Genomic DNA, 24,572 nt, shown 5'->3' on the forward strand with positions numbered 1-24,572 from the left:
GAAAATGGTCATGCAGGCTAGTTTCCCTAAAATGGATCTGGCCCCATGCTGATACTGCCCCAAGGTTGTGACAGAAAAATGAAGCAAGAAACCCTTAGAACAGGAACATATGCCACATGTCCCCATGACATTACTCCTCTCCCCTCAGCAGGACTACCTGCAAACTCCTGCAAACTTCTTCCCCTAAAGCATTAACACACAGGGAAGGATGGGTGGGCAAGCAATCCCATGTGACCAGGTGAGCTGACAGGGCAGAACAGTGTGCTTTCCCCTGGGGTCCCCTCCCCTTTCCCCAGGCCCAGCTCAGGCCCCATAATAGGCCCACCTGTGAGGGGGAGGTCCAAGTTTTCCTGCTTCTGCCACCACCTAGTCCCCAAGCTGCCCGCACAGCCTGTCCTGCCTTGCAGGACATAGCCAGCCACGGCTGTCGTTGCTCCTCCTGGCTCTCTCTGTCCTTGCAGGACCACAAACAGGAACCGCAGGTGAGTCAGGGCTCCAGCTTCCACTCCCAGTGCCTGGGGAGGGGAGATAGCAGTGAAGGCAAGGAACTCCTTTACAACAACCCCCAAATAAACACCCTCATTCACAACGTTTTGGAATAAAATGGCCACAACTTTTATTGATCACAGCTGTAAGAAGCACTGGCACAACATGGGACCACTGGATTGGCACAACATGGGACCTTCCAGTCAATGTACCCTGTCCCACCCCCAGTCCACCTGCTGGGGTGAGGAGAACCATGCAATGGCAGGATGTCAGATTCCACAAGGATGGTCACCGCTAAGTGGTCTCCCCTGCCACTAGAGTGTGAGGGTAACCCATTGGCAGCCCCAATGAATCCCCCTTGAAAGCCCTCATGCCAAGATCGTTTAAGGGGATTCCCCATACACCAGGAAAATGGGCATGCAGGCCAGGTGAGCTGGCCAGGCAGTGTGGTGTGCTTCCCCTTGGTGTTCCTTCCTCTTCCCCCTCCCCCAGGCCCAGTTCAGGTCCGTCATAGGCCCACTTGGGGATGCAGGTTTTCCCACCACTGCCACCACTCAGCCCCCAAGTTGCCTGCACAGCCCATCCTGCCTGTAATGAACAGTGTATGAGGGCTGCACTGATGGATCCAAGGATCCTCTAACTGTTTTTGAATGACAACCTTAGCACTAGAATTAGTTGGGTGTTTATTTTCAATCTAGTGCCACTTGGACCTATCATTGCAGAATGGCTATTAATGTAGCTAAAGTTAGTGCTGCGGCAATTTCTCACTTTTATTTCTCTGATTGAGGTAACCAATATGCGCCAGCTGCACTTAAAACCTTTAATGCTAAAATGGGAGCTCAATTATTGTATGGGGTACCACTCTGGATTGTCTCAATTGATACTTCAGTGAAACATGTCCACTCTACCTTTTTGCAAAAGATCATGGGGGTACCTATGTCTGGGCAATGTACATCATGCTGCTTTATGTTGGAGTGCGGTCAGAATATGTTGGCTACTAAGGCATGGATTCACACCATTAAATTCTGGTTATGACTCCACTCCACTGGTTATGACCAGTGTTCCCTCTAAGCTGAGTTAGTGTGAGCTAGCTCACAGTTTTTTAGCCTCCGGCTCACACATTTTTGTCTTGGCTCAGGAAGGATGGCTCCAGAGCAAACTAATTTATGCAGCAGCCCAATTGCTCACTCACAACTTTAATGCTAGTCACTCACAAAGTGGAATTTTTGCAATTTTGGCACACAAGACTCTGCAGGTTAGAGGGAAAATTGGTTATGACCCCCCCCCCCAGAATTATATGTACCGACTACTTTCTGAATCTGTCTGCTTTCTTACATTGAAGCCAAAATAAGTTCCTTGAATTTATCTTCAGAATCCTTATTTTTGCTTTCTGAGTATGAGTCGTTTAAAAAAATAAAATCTAATTTATTGGGTTCAGAGTTGCAAACTCTCTATAGCCTGGCTAACAGAACCTGTTCTCCCTCAAACTTAGGGATTGTTCCAAATGCAAACCTTCCAGCTGTATACCTTTTTCAACTCATAGCTCCAAATCTGTGCAGAACCATCTCCTTGGCCAGGTTTAATGTTCACCCTTGGACTAATCTCATCAAGTCCAACCTTACTTCCTCTGCACCCACTTACCCAAATTAGGCAACTCTTAATCAAATCTCAGGTCTATTCACCAAACCTATTAGCTTTCCATCTGGTATTTTCAGAGTCATCAAGCTCCTTTTACACTTTTTGCGAAACTTAGAAAAACCCATCAAGATTGTTTGGAGGGCATCATATTAGCTTCCCCCTGAGGGTCTATGTTGCCCTATATCAAGAGCACCTAGCCACCAGTGCAGTGTGTGTGTTCTTGAACACCCACCCCCCATTCACTGGGTCTTCTCTCATCTCTGTGAAACATTAGTCATTTTGCTGCTGCCTCCATGGACTTCTTCCCTCTGAGAAGCCTTCCCCTGATTTCTTTTCTCCTTTCCACCCTGCCATTATTTAGTTAGCTCATGTATGTGTATTTATTGCATGCATTTTGTTTTATTCTTTCTCTTTTAATAAAAACCTTTCCGGTTAAACATCTGCCTGGTTCATTTCAAGAGTTCTCTTAGTACAAGTTCTCTTGAGGGAAAAATCTCCATAAACATAGGTGGAGAGTCCCAGTTACCCCTCTCTCACTCAGTCTCCTTTAAGCTTATTCCCCCAACTAATTAGGAGACCTCCTCTTTGGGTAACAGAATGTTCTAAGATGTTTCTGTTTGCCATTTGTAATCAAGGCAATTAAATAGGTATGTGCATACCAAAATTCCCCAAGCTGAAAATATATCCCACAAAATGCTTATTCACATTGTTCTATGTATTTACAGAATGAAAAAAATAAAATTACCAAAATTTCCTGTATTATAAACATACACAAAATTTGGTAGAAGGGGGAATTTTTCTGGGGGTTTGAAGCAGGTGTTTTTAGGGCAAATGGTGCTACATTTGCAAGGGACCAAGTCTGCCCTCTCCCCTAGAAATCACCCATAGGACAAAGGACACTTAAAAAAAATTCTGGATGTGTGGGAGCACTGTTTCCCATGAAGGGGAGATATTTCTGGAAGTCTGGAAAAGGTGTTTGTAAAGGAAATAGCCCCAAAATTGTTGTCAAACTCGTCGTCTCATTTGCCATGTAATTTGGGGAAATTCCAAGGGAAAGGAGAGACATGTCTCCCACCCGTTCCAAGAGGACCCGGAGTGGATGTGAATCGTGGAAGAGAGCGAGCTCACCCAGTTTCGCATGTAACTCTGGGGTGAGATGTAAGAACTCTGGAGGGAGGCGCACATGGTGATGCTGGACCTTCCTGTTACCATTCGTGAGGTGATCCAGAGAAAGTTCTGAGCCCAAGGTGGAGTTTTAGGCTTTGCAGCAGTGGGAGCCACAACCAGGGCCATGGGGGTGCAAGTTCTGGCTGAAGTCCCTCAAGAGTGACCAGCCCTGACACCACCCACAGCCCTGGTGATTCCATCCCCCAGCCCAGACCGCCCGAGAGAGGTTCTGGAGGCCACATTCAACAGGACACCAGAGACGTTAGCCCTCTTCATGCTGCAGGTGTGCAAGTTCCTGAGAGACTGGGGGCCCACGTTTGCCTCAGATGAGCACCGAGTGGACGATATTGGATCCAGACTCAGGGACCGGGCAGCGGATTGGTTCATGGGACTGCATAATGTCAGGGGTCAGGAATTGAGAGATGTGAATACGTTTATGTGGGCCCTCCGACAGCAGTATGAGGACCCCCTAGAGCTGAAAAGGGTGCCGACGTGGATACGAGGAATGTGCCAAGGAGCCCACATGGTACAAGAGTACTTGGATGAATTCAAGTCGCAAGCCACAAAGCTCCATGGGTGGCCAGAAGGAGTGCTAATTGAATTCTACCAGGCTGGCTTGAACCATTTTATCCTAGAACAAGCATTGGCCCAGGACAACCCCCTGACTCTGAACGGCTGGATCCAGGTGGCCTGTGAGGTGGAGAACTGCTCCAACATCGTGAGATTGTACCACTCAAAGGGGTCCACCAAGGTGCCCGGTGGTGAATCCAAGAGCCAGTGTTCCTAACCCAAGGAACGTGACCAATGGATGTGTCAGGGGTTGTGTCTCTGTTGTGGGGGTGCTGGACACTTCAAGGCAGCCTGCCCTTGAGACAAGAGCCCGGCCAAGAGCAAGAAGACAGAATGGCAGGCAGGAGACAAGAAGAGCAAGCCAGGGGTGCTCCGAATGAAGCTATCCAAAGCTCTCCAGGCAGGAGAGCGGGAGGGACCTGAAAGTACTTCATCCAGTGGAGAGGAGCAATACTAGCCGGCAGGAAAGGGCTGGGACCTGCTGTAAAGGGTATGGCATGGCAAGTCTGAAATTCTCCAGTGCCAGAATCAGTGAGACACCCCTCCCCACTTTTTTACATAACTGTGACTGTAGTGAATCCCATAGCTGGCAGGGCTCTTTTTGTAGCAGGAACTCATTTGCATATTAGGCCACACACCCCTAATGTAGCCAATCCTCCAAGAGTTTACAGAGCTCTTCTTACAGGAGCTACTGTAAGCTCTTGGAGGATTGGCTACATTAGGGGTGTGTCGCTTAATATGCAAATGAGTACCTGCTACAAATAGAGCCCGCACCCTAGTGAGGGTGAGGACACTGATTGATTCAGGGTGTTCTCGGGAATTAGCCCAGCCCTGGTCATTGGATTATGTATAAAGGTGCAGGCCCTCAAAGAACCAATAGTTTTCACCCAAATTGATGGGATGGCAATGAAGGGGGAGCCTTGCGAATATCAAACTATCCCGGTACCTGTAGGGATGGCCACCCATTGGGAACAGCGGTTTTTTGTGGTGAAACCGGTGATAACGTTCTCGATGATACTGGGGAGTCCTTGGCTCCAGGATCATGACCCCTACATGCAGTGGAGTACAGGCATTTTACAGTTCCTGCCTTGAACATGTCTGGAACCCAGACTGAGGGGAGGCACCCACCCCGATGACAGAGCAAGTGTGCCTGGCCTGGGAGGAGTTAAACCTCATTCCCCTGGAATATCAGGACCTTGCCCGGGTGTTTGAGGAAGGGGAAGTGGATGAACTACCCTCCCATCAAAAACCAGACTTTGCCATTGAAATTTTACTGGGCCACAACATGCCCAAGGGAAAACTGTATGCAATGAGCCCAGCTGAGGAGATGGAACTCAGAAAGTTCATTGACAAAAATCTGGCACCAGGATTCATCCAGCCAGCTTCCTCGACATTTGCAGCCCCGGTGATGTTTCAGAAAAAGGACGGGGGGTTGATATTATGTACTGGCTACTGGGGTCTGAATGCAGTATCAACATCCAACGCCTACCCCCTCAAACTGATCAAAGACCTGTTGGTGGAGGCATCCCAGGGATGGCTGTTTACCAAGCTAGACCTCTGTGATGCCTATTTCCAAGTGCACATCTGAAAGGGGGATGAGCACAAAACCTCCTTTAACACATCGTTGGGGCAGTTCAAGTACTTGGTAATGCTGTTCAGCTTAGCTGGGGCACTCGGCGTATTTATGAACTTAATCGACAAAGCGTTGCACAAGCATTTGTACAAAGGGGTGCTGGTTTTTCTTGATGGTGTTTTGAAGTAGGTGCTCGAAGCCCTCTAGGCAAACTACTTCTGTGCTAAGTTCTCCAAGTGTGAGTTCCACAAAAAGGAGCTGGATTTCCTTTGGTACTGGATATCAGGGAAGGGGTTGGGCATGGACCCACAAAAAGTCCAGGATGTGGTGGGGTGGGAATCCCCCGAAACCTGATGCCATTTACAATCCTTCTTGCGGTTTGCCAACTTCTACTGCCCCTTCATCCCCAACTTCACCCAGGTAATCCTCCCCCTAACCAATCTGCTGAGGATGAAGGGGAAGGGGCCTGACTGCATGAAACTGAAAAGCAGGTTGCTATGGCCCCCCGACTGCCAGCATGCCTTTGACCAATTGAAGACCTTGTTCACCTCCAAGCCCATCCTCTACCACCCAGACGAGACTAAGCAATTTGTAATCCAAGTAGATGCCTTGGATGTGGCTATGGGGGGGCCCGATATTGCAGATGGGAGAAGACAGAAACTTGCATCTGCTAGCATATGTGTCAAAGAAATTCTCGGTGGCTGAGAGGAATTGGGCAGTGTGGGACAAAGAGGCTGCCACTATCAAAGTAGCACTAACAACCTGTTGCCACTGGTTGGAGGGGGCTCGAGTGCTTTTGAAATCTGGACGCTGGAAAATCTCGAGACACTGCGAGCCCCTCAGTGCCTAAATGCAAAACAATTATGGTGGGCAGAGTTTGTCCTCTAAGTTTTGTTTCACCCTAAAAGAGCTCTCTGGAAAATTGAATTTCCTATCAGATGCTCTATCCTGCCTCTCTCAACATGCGAGTCAATGGGAGGAGATGATCGACACTATGTTCACACCCACCCAGCTAGGAGGGGCAGTGACAAAGGGAGAGCCCTTGCAGATGGTGGATTCTTGGGGAGACAAAGTGAAAGCTTCTCTGATCGAGGCTGACAAAGAGGACATTAAAAAGGAGGGGTCCTTGGTGGAAAGGGGGGGTGGCTGCTGGTACCACCAAGACAGACTGTTCATCCCAAGATCCCTGAGGGGAGAGGTTTTATCAGTGGGACATTATAACAAACTGGCTACACATTTCAGATACCTAAAGACTCTAATTTTCATCCAGAGGCAATTCTGGTGGCCCCACATGCGAAAGGATATATCCCAATATGTGGCTTCATGCCAGATCTGCATAATGACCAAATGGTGGATGGGGAAAACTCCAGGTTTACTTCAGCCATGGTCTGTTATTTCTATGAACTTTATCATGGACCTACCCCCCCAGCAGGGGAAAGACTGTTATTTGGGTAGTAGTGGACTTTTTCTCAAAGTAAGCCCATTTTATCCCCTGTAAGCAGCTGCCCACAGCCCAGAAACTGGCCCAGATGTTCTTGCAACATATAATTAGGCTGCATGCCTTGCCCTGTAAGATAATATCAGATTGGGGCCCTCAGTTTGTGGTAAGGCTTTGAAAGGAACTGCTAAAGCTGTTGAGGGTGGAGCAAGGACTCAGCAGCACTTACCATCCCAAGACAGATGGGCAAACGGAATGGACAAATCAAGTGCTGGAGCAATTTCTTAGATGTTTCATAAGCTATCAGCAGGATGACAGGGTTGCTGAATATAGTTACATCAATTCAGTGCACAGCTCCATTGGCATTTCCCCTTTAAAGCAGTGCACAGCTATGAAGGGGCCCACTCCCTACTCTGAGCCCTGGGGAAACCAATCCAGGGAGATGCTCAAACATGGTGGTCCAAAATAACTTAGGGATGGGCAGCCCTCAAAGAAACTTTGACTAAAGCCAAAGAGGATTACAAGCAGCAAGCCGAGAAGGGGAGGGGCCAAGTGTGGGACTTGAAAGTGGGAGACTCACTGTATATTTCCACAAAAAAACCCCTCAGAAGCCTAAATCCAAGGAAAAGGCTGGGGTGGAAATATCTGGGACCATTTAAACTGGTGTGCCTAATTAATAAAGTAACTGTTGAACTGCCTCAAAGCTTGTGTCATGTCTATCCTGTTTTCCATTTTAGTCTACTGAAGAAGGATCCAGGACCATCGACTTGGAGACCTCATCCTGCAGCTCCCCCTCCCCTGATTGCAAATGGGAAACTACACCAAGAGGTGGAAGACATTCTCAATTCTAAAATGAAACATGGCTGCCTTTATTATCTCATCAAGTGGAAGGACTTTGATCCCAGCCATAATGAATGGGTGCAGGAAAAGCATGTTAACACTCTCAAATTAGTGTGTGCATTTATAAATGACACCCTCGCAAGCCGGAAGAGTGAGGCCTGGTGGGGCAGAATGACAAACTTGCTGTCTTGTTTGCCATGTAATTTGGGGGAATTCCAGGAGAGGGGGAAGTGTGAATGTGTGAGAGTGAGAATGGCTTTATTGTTTTTTTAACCGCATTTTCGGCAGGAAGCCTCTGGTGAGCCACGGGAGCTCTACGCTTCCCAGATGTGGCGGTGTGATCGCGCCCGGAAAATCCGCCTATCTTCTGTCCCTCTAGCGTGGCTAATGCTCCGTGTGACTGGGGCCCAAGTTCTTTTTACAGCCAAATTTCATAAGATAGGAAGCAAGAAGGGTCATGACATAGGATACAAAATGGTCTTGGTTCTTGTAGTGGGCTATTCAGCAGACTCATCACTGTTGGAGTGGGGTCTGTTAGACTGTGCTCTCTAAGAGTCACAACTATTTAAACTTTCTTAACCTTTATAATCTTAGTATTGCGTTTTAAATGGTTAGGTGAGTTGGAAAATGAGTTACACATATTTTGCTATATAATTGGCATTAGTCATAGAGTTCAAGAAAGAGATTAGATAAAATTTTATGTAACACCATTCTCATGGTGTAATCACCTTTTATGCTGGTTTTGCCATATGAAACTTTTGGTGTTGACATTTATAACATAGTTTTTTAAAAAATATATAAGTGTTTTCATAATATGTTCAATGGATTATCTCTTTCTTTCCTAGTAAACCTGAAGACTGTCTCAAACTGGGATTTAAAAAAGATTTCCTCCCTATTTTTTAATGTGAAAAAATACATAACACTCCAGAGACTTTTGTGTGCTTTATTGCACACTCAGAGTGGACACATGAGCAGGCATCACTATTCAACTTAAATGGAGTTATATTTTTAAATAACAGATTTTTGGTTAATGTATAGAAATACATATTTGCATGTTTTGGGAGATGTTCTTGCTGCTGAGATAAATGGCAAAGTTGCTTTCTGTAGGGAGATACCCAAGCACACATGGACTCTGCTCATATACAAAAATGTTAAGGATGATATTCCAAGCATGGGATTTTCCCTGTCTGTTATTATGTGAAACAGTGAAAGCCTTTTCTAGTTCACTCACTATTATATGCTATTAAATGTTCTCATAGCAATTTAATTTTTGGAGCATTTTATCAGAAGGGAATACTGATGGATCAACTAGTCAGGGGGAAATTGGTTAACTTGACTTTAATAGGTTAGGTTGATAGTTAATGTGCTGTAGGCTTGGTGTTCTGAAAAGTTTTCAGCCTTCTTAAATATTGCAAGAAAGAGGAACACATCTGAAGGAATTCAGCCATCCGCTGTGAGACGTACATGTGGCTGTCAATTTAATCCAGTCGCTCTTCCTGAAATAAACCTTGACTCATACAGGAGGCTGTTGCTATTCTCCTGCCCACTCATCTCAAAGGAGTTTTCAATCTGGGTGGTAATTACCTCTGGGGGAAAAATCTGTTACTGAAGCCCACATTTGAAGTAATCACATACACAGCCTTTGTTTATGTGAAAATATGTTAGCAAGCCGCTAAAGGTCAAAGTCCAATTCCATCTAATAACAGAAAATTGCTCCATCTAGCTATGCTGGTTCATGTCAAACCTAGATTTTAAAACAAGTAGGCTCATTCAGTGTGTCTCCTGTCCATGTGGACCTTGGTTAGAAAGATACATCTAAAATAGGTATAAACTGCCATTTAAGCATCAGCAACTACATGTGTTTTCACTTTTCAGTTATTTTATTGCTGTGATTGTTTTCCTTCCAAAGGGACACAAAAATAACATTCTGTGTAAAGTTGGTATTTTGATATGGTGAGCCCCACCAATCTGATTTTTAGTTGAATTTACTTTGTTGAACTCAGAAGGGTATGCCTAGGGTGGCATTGTTAATCTCCAATCCACAGATAGCATCAGCATTGACATTTGGTCTCTTGCTTGTAATCCAAATAATTTGGTGATGTTGTACAAATTCTAAAGCAACACCTGCCTGCTGCTGTTAAAAGGCCAAGGGTAAACAAGCCCAAATTGAATCCTGGCAAGATGGACATAATGTTGGTTGGGGAGGTCCAGCTGACACTTTTTAAAAAAATGTATTTTATTAATTTTAATATAAAGCAAGGACATTTATAACTTTAACAAACCATAAAACACTTTAAAACATTTCGGAACATTAACAGTCAATAAGGTTGTCTAAATAAGACTAAGCGTTTACATTTAGTGATTAATAACAATTATTATTTTGTTTCTAAACATATTATTTTCAAAATGCAATATTCATATTAATCATATCTTCCAGAGGGAGTATATTCAGATTTCTAGTAAGTTGCAATTATCACTCTTGCAGCATATAATAATTTCTGACTGGGCTCCCAGTTCATAGCTGGGTTCTGGAAAGAATTATTAAAGATGCTGGGGGTAGAACAAGGATTGAGTAGTGCCTACCATCCAGAGATGGATGGCCAAACGAAATGGACTAATCAAGTGGTAGAACAATTCCTGAGGTGTTTTATAAATCATTAGCAAAACAACTGGGTAGACCTGCTTCCTTTTGCAGAGTACAGCTATAATAATTCCGTGCATAGCTTCATAGACATGTCTCCCTTCAAAGCAGTACAGGGATTAAGGGGGACCCCTCCCCACCCTGAATTTGGAGGAACAGGGCCCGGGTGACGCGCAGACATGGTGGGCCAAAGTAACACAAGGGTGGTTGGCCCTCCAGCAAACACTAGTCAAAGCAAAAGGGGATTACAAATGATACACTGACAAGGGGAGGGGACCTGAATGGGAATTAAAGCCTGGGGACTCGGTGTATATTTCCACAAAAAAACCTCAGGGGTCTGCAACCTGGAAAGAAGCTGGAGTGGAAATACTTGGGACCTTTTAAAGTGGTGTGGTTTATCAATAAAATGACTGCTGAAGTTGAATTGCACCAAAGAACTTACACCACGTTCACCTTGTTTCCCATTTTAGTCTACTGAAGAAGGATCCGGGACCATCGATGTGGAGACCTTGTCCTGCAGCTCCCCCTCCCCAGATTGTGGACAGAGAGCCACACCAGGAAGTGGAGGACGTTTTAGATTCTAAGACTAAATGGGGCCAGTTATACTATCTTATAAAATAGAAAAAACTTTGATCCAAGTCATAATGAATGGTGAAAGAAAACCTTTTGAAAGCTCCCAAATTAGCGCACGTTTTCCATAAGTGGTACGCCCCCAAGCATGGAGGATGAGGGCTTTGGGGGGGAGGCAGAATGTCAAACTCAGACTCTCATTTGCCTTGTTTTTGGGGACTCTGAAGTGGAAGGGACATTCCTGAGGGAGGGGTGTGAGTCCATGAGTGTGAGAATAGCTCTGTGTAGTGGCGATGTAACTCTTCTTAAGATTCCTCCCTTGTCCGGGATGACTTTGGAGACTGACTGCTTGCTTCACTGCCATAGACAAAATAACCGTATATTCACAGGTGGGGGTGTAGAGCACGTGAATGCTAGGCAAGATGATTGTGGGGTATGATTGGATGGGACTGTAGATGTTTGTTGTTGAGAGTAACTTTGTCCAGGAGTCTGACAGATGGTAGCTGAAGGTATGTAGGTATGTTTGTCAGTCAGTAGGTTTACGTCATGTGGTGTCTATGCGTTCTTTGTGTAGTTTTACAGTGTCAGCAAGCTGCCAATGAATGTCTTTCAGTGTATATATGAATCCCCTATGTCCAATACCCCCCATGTATGATGCAAACTGATCTTCTGTGTAACTGCTTGCTAACAGTGTAGAATTGCTTGCACAGGCATAGAAGATGTAATGACTATGCTTGTTGGGGAAATGCTTTCTTCTCAAGGACAACAGGTGGGAGATAAAGAGTTCTAGCCTTTGTTTTAATTAGTAGAGTCTATGGGAACTGCTAGCTGCTGATAGCAGGGGCCGTTGCTTTCTCATGAAATGAGCGTGCAAAAATGCTCTGGATGTCAGGGCGGGAATAATGATCATTGGTTAAAAGTGATTTTGATTTCCCTTTATGTTGCTTGTGCTTCCGCATTATGTTATTCCAATCAGAGACCTGTTCAGTGATCCATGGCTTCAATAAAGTAACCTTTTCTATGGAAAGTGACTCCGTTGATTCCAAGTGAACCCTGACATACAGTAGTGTCCAGAAAATGTATTTCTTGTGTTACAATAGCCAAGTCTTGATGTACTGTGGCACAGATACAAGGTAGCCATCTCCAGGTGGGAGATTCTTGGGCGATTTGAGGGATGGAACCTGGAGAGGGGGAGATTTGAAGAGGGGTGGAACCTCAGACAGGTACAATGCCATAGAATCCCCCCTCCCAACCAGCCATTCCCTTCTGGGGAACCACTGTTGCCAATCTCAGGAGAGGGGTGGAAATCACTCAGAATTACAACTGATCTCCAGGAGGGAGGAGGAAGGAGATGCAAAGCTGAAATCAGAGGGGCGGATATTGGCAGGGTGGTGCTTGGCTGGGAAGAAGATAGGGTTGCCAACTCCAGGTTGGGAAATTCCTGGAGATTTGAGGGGTGGAGCCTTGAGAGAGTGAGGTTTGAGGAGGGGTGGGACCTCAGGTACAATGCCAGACTCCACCCTCCAAACCATTTCTTCCTGGGAAACAATCAATGCCAATCTCAAGGTGAGGGCTGGAGATCACTCAAAATTACAACTTCTCTTCAGGTAGCAGAGATCAGTTCCTCTGGAGAAAATGGTGGACTCTGTGTCATTATACCCTGCTTAGGTCACCACAGCACATTGGCTGAGAGGGGTATTAAAGGCAGTCTTATGCTCGTCCCCCTCTCGGATGCACACTCAGAAATAAGCATCTCTTAGATCCAATTTGGCGGCTTCAGTCAAGAGATCTTTTATCTGGGGGAGGGAATAGGTGTTTGACATTGACACTGCATTCAACCCTGATACTCTGCATACAGCCTCAACCCCCTGTCCTTTTTCTTACAGAAGAGAACAAGGGCCACAAATGGCAAAGCTGCTGTCCTAATAAATCCCCTGGCTAGGTTTTTGTCAATGAATGCCCGTAACTCTACCATTTCTGCTGGACTCATAGTGTACAACTTCCCCTTTGGAAGTTTCTGTCCCGGCAGGATTTCTATAGCACAGTCTGTTTTCTGGTGAGGAGGAAGCTTGTCTGCCTCGCCCTCCTCAACCACACAGGCCAAGTCTCAATATTCCACTGGAATGAGGTTCAAGTCCTCCCTAGTAAGGCAAACCCAATGGATCCCCACCCCAGCTGGCAGGGGAACAGTGCTAAACCTGCAAGCTCCCTTCATAGGGGTCCCTTCCATCTGGGAGAACACAATTGGTTCATTCAGTTCCTGTACCTTAGCTCCCAGCCCCATCACTAGGGTAGGGCTAATCCAGTCCCAGGTGCACCCAGAGTCAATTAGAACTTACACCCTTATATGAGTGGCCATGGCCGGGTTAACTACAGTATAGTCAGATAAAACCACGGGGGAAGGGGCTCTCACCGATTCTGGCATGGGTGGTTTCTGGACCTGCCATTTAGCGCCCTTCACAACTGGTCCCAGCCTTTTCCTGCCAGCTGTGGTGGTTCCTTCTCAGTGGACAAGCTCCCTTCGGTCTCTCCTAGCGCTCCCAATTGGAGAGCCTTCAATGGCCAAGGCAGGGCCCCAGAGGGCTTTCTCCTCCTCCCGGATTCTCGTCATTCCCCTCTCTTCAGGCTAGTGCCAGGTCCCTCTCATGGGCAGTTAGCAGCAAAGTGCCTGGGCCCCCCACACCGGAGGCAAAGTCCTTGGTGCATTCAGTGATCCCTCTCACTGACTTTGCCGTGATCCCACTGACTCTTGGGTTCCCCACTTGGCGATTTCACCCCTGACTGGGGCTGGTATAACTTCAGAAGGTTGGACCGATTGTCTGCCTCACACACCACTTGGATCCAGCCATTCAGGGTTAAAGGGTTGTCTTGTACAAGGGCCCTTTCCAGGATCATGTGATTCAGGCCAGCCCAATAAAACTCAATGAGCACCTCTTCCGACCATCCCTGGAGCTTAGCAGCATGCGTCTTGAATTTGTCAGAATACTCTCTCACAGACTGGTTGCCCTGTTTCAGGGCCCTCAGTCGGGTTCAGGCCCATTCCAGCTCTAGGGAGTCTTCATATTGGTGCCGGAGTACCCACATAAAAGCATCCATGTTTTGGAGCTCTGGACCTCCCACATTGTATAGCCCCATAAACCAGTCTCGGAGCCGTGACCCAATATAGTCCACTCGATGCTTATCCAAGCCAAATGTGGGGGGCCCAGTCCTCAGGAACTTGCACACTTGGAGGGCAAAACGGCCAGCTTCTCTGGAGTTCTGTCAAACATTGCTTCCAGGATCTCCCTGGGTCTGCCTGGAGGTGGCTGTGGGGCAGCCTAGGATACTGGTTGGGACTGCAGAGCTAGCTGGGGAACCTGAGCCACTGCTGCACCTGCCACTGCTTTTGCAGGAGCTTAGGCTGCAGCAGCGCCTCCTTGTCCCTGGAGCTCCTGCTGTATAGCTCCCCGGATTGTCACCAGGAGGTCCAGCAGCACCATGTCAGACCCCTATACGTAGTCACTCCCAACAATACTCTTCAGATGAAAGATTTCATTATTGAAATATGCAGTCGATACAGGTGTAAGCCAACTTGTGTCAGAACTGGTGGGCATTGGCAACAAGCTCACTATTATACCCCCTTCAAGCTACCCCCCATGCCATGGTCCAATCACACTGGTCACTCGTCCCTCCAAGCCGATGTGTGGTCTCCCCCCTCCCCTGCCTGCAAACTACCAAGTGTATCTATGATAGCGCTCCTGGCAGCAAAGGCTTCAAGGACACTTCATCTTCCCTCCTCGGGAGGCCACTTGGAAATTTGTTACAGGCATCTAGCAAAGCTTGTTCCCACACATTCCTTCCCCTGTCATAGAATCATAGACTCATTGATTTGTAAGGGACCTCCAGGGTCACTTCCCCCCTTCCAGTGTAAAGTCAAAGCATCACAGAGAATAAAAGTAAAGTAAAGTCAAAGCATCACAGAGAATAAACATCAACATGGCAAATGAAGTAATGAGTTTGACACCTACATGGTTTGGGACCAGGGTATCTGAAAGTCCATCTTCTCCCATACATTCCTGCCCTGGAATTAAGATCACGGGGAGAGGCCCCCCAGACTGTCCCACCAATCAAAGAATCTCATGTGGTGGGAACACCAGAGAGGATCTTTTCAGTGCACTGATATGACCTTTTGACGAATATGCAGGAGAGTTCCAGATGCTGATCCAATAAGAAGACTGTAATTCTATTTGGAGATCCGTTCTCCATATTTTTTGGCAAGGTAAGGATTGAAAGCTTTCAGTAGATAATAGAATCTTATAAATTCTGGAGAGCAGTCCTTTTATTGAGGGATCACGTATAGTCAGGAGAGTCCGAATGCCAAGTTGTCATCAAATTATCAGTACCCTGCATTGTTCACTGTGGTAAGTTTAGCTGTACATGACTCAAAAATAGAGAAGTTAAGGAAATGGTTTTGGTTTATTTAAATCAGGACTACTAAGAACACATTGCTTAGCTTTTCTGCCTTGCACCTCTTTCTGCAGCCATAGAAAAGGATTAGCACAGACTTTGATGGGCCTTTTTGACTCTTCCTTTCCTGGCTGGTGCACAGGCATGCATGAATTGTAGAACACAGTGGCCATTATTCACTATGAAATATTGAGCACAAGGGGAAGGGTGGAAGATGGCTCCACCGAGCTCTACCCCCATTGCCCCTCCCATGGAGACAACAGCACTGTATGATCATGTCCAAGGTATACTATTTTAACTGGGCTTTTCCAGTGGTGACACCACAATTATGGAAATCTCTCCCTGCAGAGGTCCACGTGTTCATCTCTATTTCTACTGCTTCCTGAGACAAAGCCATTTCTTTCCAACATGCTATTCTGTGAATTACTGTTCGACTTTTCATTTAGTTAAATGTAGGTTACAGTGCTGTTATTTTAATACTATGCTGTTTCTTATTCTCCATTTAATGTTTTTCGTAGGTTTTGACTCTTGGGATGTTGTAAACTACATGATACAATGTAGAAGGGTTTAAATTTTCTAAGATGATTATTATTCCAGCTCTGACCCCTTCTCCTCAAGTGCACACGGAACTATCCGTGAGAGAGACTACAGAAAAGGCCCTGGCCCCTTGGTTTCCTCTCCCAGGTGCTGAGAGTTCTGTGTGTATGTGCACCCTTTCCCAGGGGTTGGGAATAAATCTTCACTAATAAATACAACAAAAGACAATTTCTGTAATTGATGGGTATATTCACCTTGATTGAGACATCTCTTGGGATACAGAAGAATTTTTGTATGTGTGCACGCAAACATACAGACACAAACCCTGACCTGCAATATATTTCCAATTCATTTAGAGGGGCTAAATTACACACATACATTCCTTTGTGTCTCAATACACATGTGTTACTGCTGTCTATGGATGATAGATTATTTGATTCTTTGATTTTATCATACTCTCTATCACCCACAAAGAGAAATTAAAATACCAAACAAAAACATAGCTTGGTGGTATTACCTCTGCTACTACTACCACCACCACCACAACAACAAGAACAGTAATGCTTTTTAGTAATTACATTACTAAAAATTACTAAATTACTAAATCGTAATTGGTTTGCTGCTGTAGAAAGGATGAGATTTGAATGGCATTTTGTATAAATAAAATGGCTGAATTAGCCATTTGCTGACTATGTTCAGAATCTCATGAAACTGCATGATGAAATATGTTATACAAAAAAAGAATTGCTTGGTCCTAGATAGTCCCATGTTTTGCTTGCACAAGATGGAGTCTCAGATTTCTGCTGATGCCCCCAGCTGCAGACCCTCCCTTTCCCCATCATAGCATGTGGTATTTCAGAGGGTCACCCTGCCCTCAGGAGTGGTTTTGCAGGAAACACAAGGGGCAGGAGCAGGAAGAGGGAGGCAAGAAAGTCCTATTGTGTGAGAGAAATTCCATCTGTCCTTTTCTGGATCCAAGCCACTGACCATTATTAAAAAGAAATAGACATAATGCACACAAGCCAAAATTATTATATCTCGGTTATTCTTTCTCAATTAGCTTCATGATTCAAAGTGCTTGTTTGCATGCAACCTAAGCGAATCCATGCCCACAATCTGTATCCTTGAGATTACAGCTGAGAGGGGGAAATGAATGAAAATTCCAACATTTGGAAGGAGAAAAAAAAGGAATGGAAAGTAAGTTCTTAGATCTGCCACATCCCATAGGGAAATTAAACTTTCAAGATTCTTTGAAAGACTTTTAACCAGATTATGCTCCAAATTACACACAAGAAGTGACATTTGCTTAGAGGATCAGGGTTTCAGAGTAAAAATAGGATGTGCTGCTTCTCTGAAAAATTTAAACCAGAGACTGATGCCAAGATATTGCTGTTCTGGTTGCCAAGAGAAGCTTACAACTAAATCATTCCATACCTTATGTGAAGCTCTGAGGATCCTGAATGAATCATGTTTATTCTGATGATTCAGACAGACCCTGAAAGAAGCTCTTGTCTTTGAATGGATGGCTCTTCCCTGGTGATTATAAATAAGGGTTTGTGATATTACATAAATATATATATAGTTAATGTTGTTGCAGATATATGATTCACTAGTTTCCCCATTTGTTTAATATAACATTGTGAAAATGCAGGCACGTGTACATTTTGTACTGTGCTAAGAAAGGTGTGTGGGATTTATTCCTTTGTGGCTGTTTCCTTATTAGCTGTCCCTTTTTTTTTTGCTGTTTCAGTAATTGATGTTATGGTCAATTTTCACTGGAAGGATTCCTCTCTTATACAAGAAGGGAAAGGGGGTTGGGAGGCTGAATGAACAACACATTAGTAGTGGTCAGCCAGAGTAATGTATAATGAGCCTCAGGAAACCTACTTGCTGAAGGGCACAGTGTCTGAAATTCCTTCCCTCTATTTGCACTCTAGACTCAATTCCTGACTCAGTTTATTTTTCTGTTTATCTTATGGGTGCCAGACTGTTGCTGGAAACAAGGGTAGTCTGCTGCTGCCCATGGGAAAATATTTTGATGAATCTGATATGGTGCAATCTGATAAACTTTATGTACACTAAAGATAATGAATAAGAATGGGTGGGGATGCAGAGAGTTTTAGCCGTGACCAGCAAAAGATAACCAAACTCCAGCAAATGCTTCCATATTTTGAACAAGTTATACATTACATTTATGTATCACTTATCCAACGATAAGGCACTCAGCCAATTTAAAGTTATTTTTGTTACTCAGTGAATCAAAACAAGAAATTGAAATAGGGAATCCTTTGTACTTCCAGAGATGATGGGAACCTATTTTCCTTTGAAATGCTTTGCCCATCTACAGGGGAGAAGTTCCTTCAGGAAGGTCAAACACCACAGGAGCCAACAGGTTACCTTTACTTCATTCATCACATGCTACTTCAGAAGAATCCCCCCCACCATCACCACAAGTGCTTTAATTCTCTATGAATTACAGACAAGAATTCTGCTAGGCTTTAGGCTTGTAACCACTGTTCCCTCTAAGCTGAGTTAGTGTGAGCTAGCTCACAGTTTTCTAGCATCCAGCTCACAGATTTTTGTCTGAGCTCAAGAAGGATGGCTCCAGCGCAAACTAATTTATGCAGCCGCTAAATCGCTCGCTCACAACTTTAATGCCGGTAGCTCACAAAGTAGAATTTTTGCTCACAAGACTCCACAGCTTAGAGGGAACATTGCTTGTAACATCACTGTCCAATGTACAAATCACATTTCTTCTGGCACTAAATAACAACGCAGCAGAATCAACTGATTGCCAAGTAACTGAACAGCATAAACTTCAGTTTAACATCTCACAACTTCTGGAGCTTTAAACAAATTTTGCACAGCATCAACATTAGGAGGGAGATTGGCAGTTATTACAATGCATCTTAGAATGGTAGCCCTTTCAGTCTGAAAAGCAAAAAAGGAAATTTAATTTTAAAAATAAATTGGCCTAGGAAGGATGAAGCAAAGTCAAAAATGAAAAAACAGAGGTAAGATCAAGTTTGGATCCATATAAAGGAATAGCGAGGAGGGGGATAGATATGGCTGGAGGGGACCAAAGGAAGCTGGAACCGAGGACATTGACTCTAACTGGGTACCCACGATAACCCCACAATGTTCATTGGATGTATGGGGAGGGAGAGAGGGTGTGAGCACACTGGCCTCACACCCTGCCTACATATGATTGCCTGGTCATCTGCAGGGTGCAACCATGTGGAGGAAGAGCTTGTATTTACGACCTTTCCCTGTGATCAGCAGCATGTGGTCATGGAGAGAGAGAGTCCTTCCATGTGGCTGCCCCAGCAGACAATCAAGTGAGCGTGCAGAAGCAGGGGGTGGGGCCAGTGCACTCACATGCTTTACCCCTCCCTGAGTGTTCAGTGAGCACATGAAGCTGTCATATATACAGGCTATGGCATACATTTGATTTTTCCTTACATGTATATTGAGTAATTCTAATGTTACATTCATCTCATGTACAGCTGAACATATTGTTCTGGATGACTCAGGCCAGGCCTGATTCAAACACAGTCATGCACTTAAGAAGCCCTAGGTGTCTAGTTAACACAGTCATGCACTTAAGTTTTCCTGTATTAGATCATTTAATTCCTGGCCAGACATATGCCTCAATAATGCTTTAGGTTTGTTCTGGGTATAGTATACAGGTAAATACTATTAGAGAATCTCTGGTTCCATTTTAAGCTTTTTATTAACTATTGCATTCTTAACATTGACAAAATCAACAAAACATTGATTATACCATCTATCATTGTTACACAGATAAATATAGGAAAGCATGAGTCCATAAAGTTTCTTACCTCAAAATAATCAGGTCACAGAAAAGGGGCCCCTTCTGAGAAGAAGCTCTCAAATCAGCTTGATTTCCCATATTTATAGGATTTTGACATAATCTCCTAACAATAGCTAGTTGTCTCACTTTATAAGGGTGCACATTCTAGGCTAACTAATGATCTTACAACTTCAAACACCATACATGGTCATCTATATTTGAAATGTCTTCTAAAAATGTATAAAAACTGATAGTTCACATTCTTGCTACTTACACTCAGATGATGCTTATTTAGCTGGCTTCAACAATATTCTTTCCAATTACTCCTTAATGGATGATTTTCAGGGTGTCTTTTTGACTGGTTTCAATATAGGAGATTGGATCTTTAAGGCTGATGCTACATTGGACAGAAATACAATCTCTCACTCTAGATTTTCTCCCTGGTTCAAATTGTTTTAAACGTACCATGGCAGAGCTTCTTACTGTCCAACATTACAGTCTTAGAATATCTTTAACGGCTTCCGGTGGAGGGAAAAAAGAAGATGGTTGCCTAATCCATCTTCCCCTGCAAACCCTGCCTTCCGTTGATCCCCACAGCGACCAAAACAACCATTAACCAGCACATTTTTATGGAGGCGAACGTCCGAACTAACGCTCAACAGAATCCGAAAAAATTGAAGAAGTTTACTTCTGATTTAGAGCCGCAACCTCTACTTCAACAAACAGGCCCACCATCGACGCTAATGGACAAAATGGCGATGGACAACTCCGACAAAGAAAAACTGACCCCAGTCACATCGGCCGATCTGACTGCAGCACTAATTAAAATAGAGAAAACCTTCACGGACCACATCGCCGCTATGTTTAAACCACTCTACGACAGAATGGAAAGGACGGAAAAACATTAAAAAGAAACTCAACAAATGGCTGAAGGAGCCATGCAAAATAGCATTACCAACCATGTGGACATCAAACAAATTCAGCAAACTGAGGATCTTTAGCTGAACGTACTCTAAGATTTGATCTCTCCATGAGAAAGAACAATTTGAAACTCAGAGGCCTGGGCGAAGATATAGAAAAACATGGAGACCTTGCATTTCATATCTCATCATGGCTCTCACAAACAATCGGAACAGAAGGAGACCTCTCACCCCTGAGAACAAAAGCCTACAGGCTGGGACCCACTTCTCTACTTAAAACACGACCGGCAAGGGACATTATGATTACTCTCAACGCTAACAGATTCAGGAAGAGGATTTTAATGCATGCAAAAAGAAATGGACATTTATCTTACTTAGGGCAAAAAGTCGAGGTATACCCCAATCTCCCACGTGAAGTGATGCAAAAAAGGAGAGAGTTAAAGCCGGTGACCAGCACATTACAAGAGGCAGACATCAAGTATACTTGGATAACCCCACTTATTCTACAATTCTCGATCCAAGGCAAACAATACAAGATCTCTGAAAAAGAAGGAGGAGTGAAGATACTAAACTCATTGAACACGGAGGCACCAATGGACTTCACCAGACAAACAGCTAAATGCCCTCATTCAGCAACGCCGACGCCGCCACCAACTGATTCCGAGTAATCGGACTGTGCAGATTCGGATAAGTAACTCTGTTATTAACTCTAACTTTATTTGCCGTTTGTTAAGTATATTAAGAATAGTATGTGCACGGGGGGTAGGAGGCAAATGAAGCCTCAATTTTAAGAACTGAGGGACAAGGTCTCAGAGACAAAGACCTACGATTGTGCGCATAACGTCATTTACTGACTCTTTTATGTGGCTACTTCTAAACCCTGTTAGAGCACTAGGACGGGTGGTGCTGTAACTGAACTGACTACTTAACATTATAATATATTTCCATCTCTCACAATCCATTTAACTCTATTTAGAAAAGGTATTATAATTTATGGTTGTTAATTAACTCTTGTTTTTGAACAGAAAAGGGGATTGCGGGGGGGAGGGGGGCTCTAGTTGATTAATAGCTTAAAAAGGATTTTATTAACTCTCTGTTACTAGTGCTGGGGATTTTAAGGGGAAGGTGAACACCCCAGCCTTCCACTCTTCTCCTTGCCAGAGTGAAGGCCCTTCTAAACCCTTCAAGAGATGTTAAATAGTTGGCTGGACCAACAGTATTTTTGATAATTGCCCTCATCTTAACGTTTTTTTATGCTGGAAAGATCAGTTGGCATTCTATATCCTCAATTCTCTGCTTAACTAATATTTCTGCTTGGTCTGTTCCAAAAGATAAGAGCACCTGGGGGTTTGACACACATCTAGGGACCTGTAAGATAGTTCTTAGGAACTTAGACTGAACTCTTTCTAGAGGTGCAAAATAGGAACTGGGTGGCCCCATAAATGAGCCATATAACAGTTGGGCTAGTGTCTTGGCTTTATATAATTTAAGGGCTGCAGGAACATATGATCCCCCCTTGAGAGTAATGGAATTTTGCAATACTATTTGCAGATGTTTCTCCTTGGTCCGCAGCATACTTACTATGTTGAAGCCTAGAAACCGTGGCCTGCAGGACGACTCCAAGATATTTAAAGTTATTAACTTGCTCGATGCAGTGGCCATTAATTGACCAGGACCAGATTTTCGTTCTATGCCCAAAAGCAACTATCTTGGTTTTCTGGTAGTTGATTGTAAGAGACTCTGTTTCACAGTATGAGGAGAGCTTCCCAAGAGCTCTTCTCAATCCTACAGGGATTCTGGAGAGTAGCACTGTGTCATCAGCATATAATAACACTGGTACTGTCCTGTCGGCAAGTCTAGGGGGATGGAGTTCTGGAATGTTAAGCCAGCTAGATAGGTTGTTTATGTAAAAAACAAACAATGCCAGTGATAACAAGCAGCCTTGCCTGACACCTCTGAAGGTCTGAATGGGTTCAGTAAGATGTCCTTGTCTGCTGCATCTGACTCTCAGATAAGTTTGTTCATGTAATGCCTCTATAAGATATAGAAGTCTTCTATCAATAGATGAATCTGATAATTTTTCCCAAAGTCGCATTCTGGATACGGAATCAAATACAGATTTGAAATCAACAAAGGCTGCGTAAAGTGAAGTTAATCCCTTAGATGAGTATTTCTCAATAAGGTGTTGGATAATTAAGCATTGATCTATTGTAGATCTCCCTGGCCTAAAGCCCACCTGTTCTGCTGCTAAAATGTTTTCTTGTTCAAACCAGTCCAAAGGTTTGTCCATCCTAGCATATATCTTACTTAGATATTCAGCAGACTGATTGGCCTATAATTTGATGGATTCTCACTGTTACCTTTTTTATAAAACGGGACTACTATGGCCATTCCCCATGAATTTGGCATATGGCCTGTATCATCGATATATGTAAAGAGGTGGGCCAAAAAAGAGGCCCACCACTCCTTATTTTCTTTCAGAAATTCAGGTGGGATACCATCGTAACCAGGGGCTTTAGCGTTTTTTAGTTGGTCTATATGGGATTTAATCTCACCTGGGGTTACAGGAGGCCATTTGAGGGTATTTGCTTATGCTATTTGAGGGAAAAATTGAGTAGCATCCTTGTACAATTCTGTAAAAAAAAGAAACCCATTTATCCAATGGTATACAAGAGGGTATTGAAGATTTGGGTCCCAAAAGTCTGCCTGTAATTAATTTCCAGAAAAGGGAAGGGTTTTTATCTTTTACTGCTATGATCAGTTTCCCCCATAGTTCTCTATTGTATTATTTCTTGCAACATTGTATCAGCAGTTTATAGTCTTTTTTTTGTGACAGCAGATTTGTTAGGGCTTCTCCTTTAGCCTGATCTTCTGATGTCCGATATTGCTGGTACCTCCATTTTAGAATTTTTTTTTTGCTGTTATGCAACTATGATTAAACCATTGACGTTGTTTTAGTACTACCCCTTAAATTTTTCCTTTGTTCTGGTTTATCTATGTTATGCCAGTAAAGGTTTTCTATTCTGATTAAACCATGGTTTTGAGCAGTTATAGGATTTCTGGAACCTTTCATTATATGAACAAGATATGGATTTAGCTTTTGTATAAAATTTTCATAAATGGATATGGGATCTGAATGAGTGAGATTTTCATAAACTTCTAAGGGGTCTTGAACTGCCGTTGAATACCCTAGTACTTGACAGGAGTTCATTAGACTACCTGAATTCAGAATTTATTTTAAGTATTGACCTAAAGTGGAGGACCATCTCACTCTGCAGCCAACCCTATCTTTAGGTTGAACCATAATAGGGTATTTGGAGGTCGGATGTGGGCCCTCAGAATCTAAAGAAACCCGTAAAAATAGTGGGAAATGGTCACCCTCCAAATATGGTAGTATTTTCCGTCAGGGAAACTACAGTTCTGCAAGTAAAAAATGTAATATATTGTACTCATTTTGGCACCTGCCGTGAAAGTGAATTCACCAGGGGAATCATTGATAGTAGACTCATTTAAAATAAAGAGTCCTAACCTAAAGGCAAACTTTTTTTTTGAATTAATATTTTATTATTTTCCATGTAACATGTTTGCAACAAAAATCCCATACATTTTGGAACGTTATACATACTATTACATCATATTATACACAGTGTCACTGGCAATGTCTGCTTAATATGTATGAAAATGAAATTAAATGAAATTTTCCCCCCCATTGTTGCCGGTGATTGCTTTAAAAACTATTTATTATCTTCTCCTTAAACTCCCAAACAAACAATACATAGTTATTAAGGTTCTTTAAAAAATAAAAATAAAATGACACCAACAATATTTATACCTTCGTGGTGGAGTTCTTAGAGGTTGCCACCTCCCTATGGGACTTTGGAAATTTCCAAAGGGGGTCCTTCCCTAAGACCCCACCCTATGGGAGGTAATGA

Source organism: Gekko japonicus, unplaced genomic scaffold (genome assembly GCF_001447785.1).
Source record: "Gekko japonicus isolate JY-2015 unplaced genomic scaffold, Gekko_japonicus_V1.1 scaffold311, whole genome shotgun sequence".
Classification (NCBI taxonomy): domain Eukaryota; kingdom Metazoa; phylum Chordata; class Lepidosauria; order Squamata; family Gekkonidae; genus Gekko; species Gekko japonicus.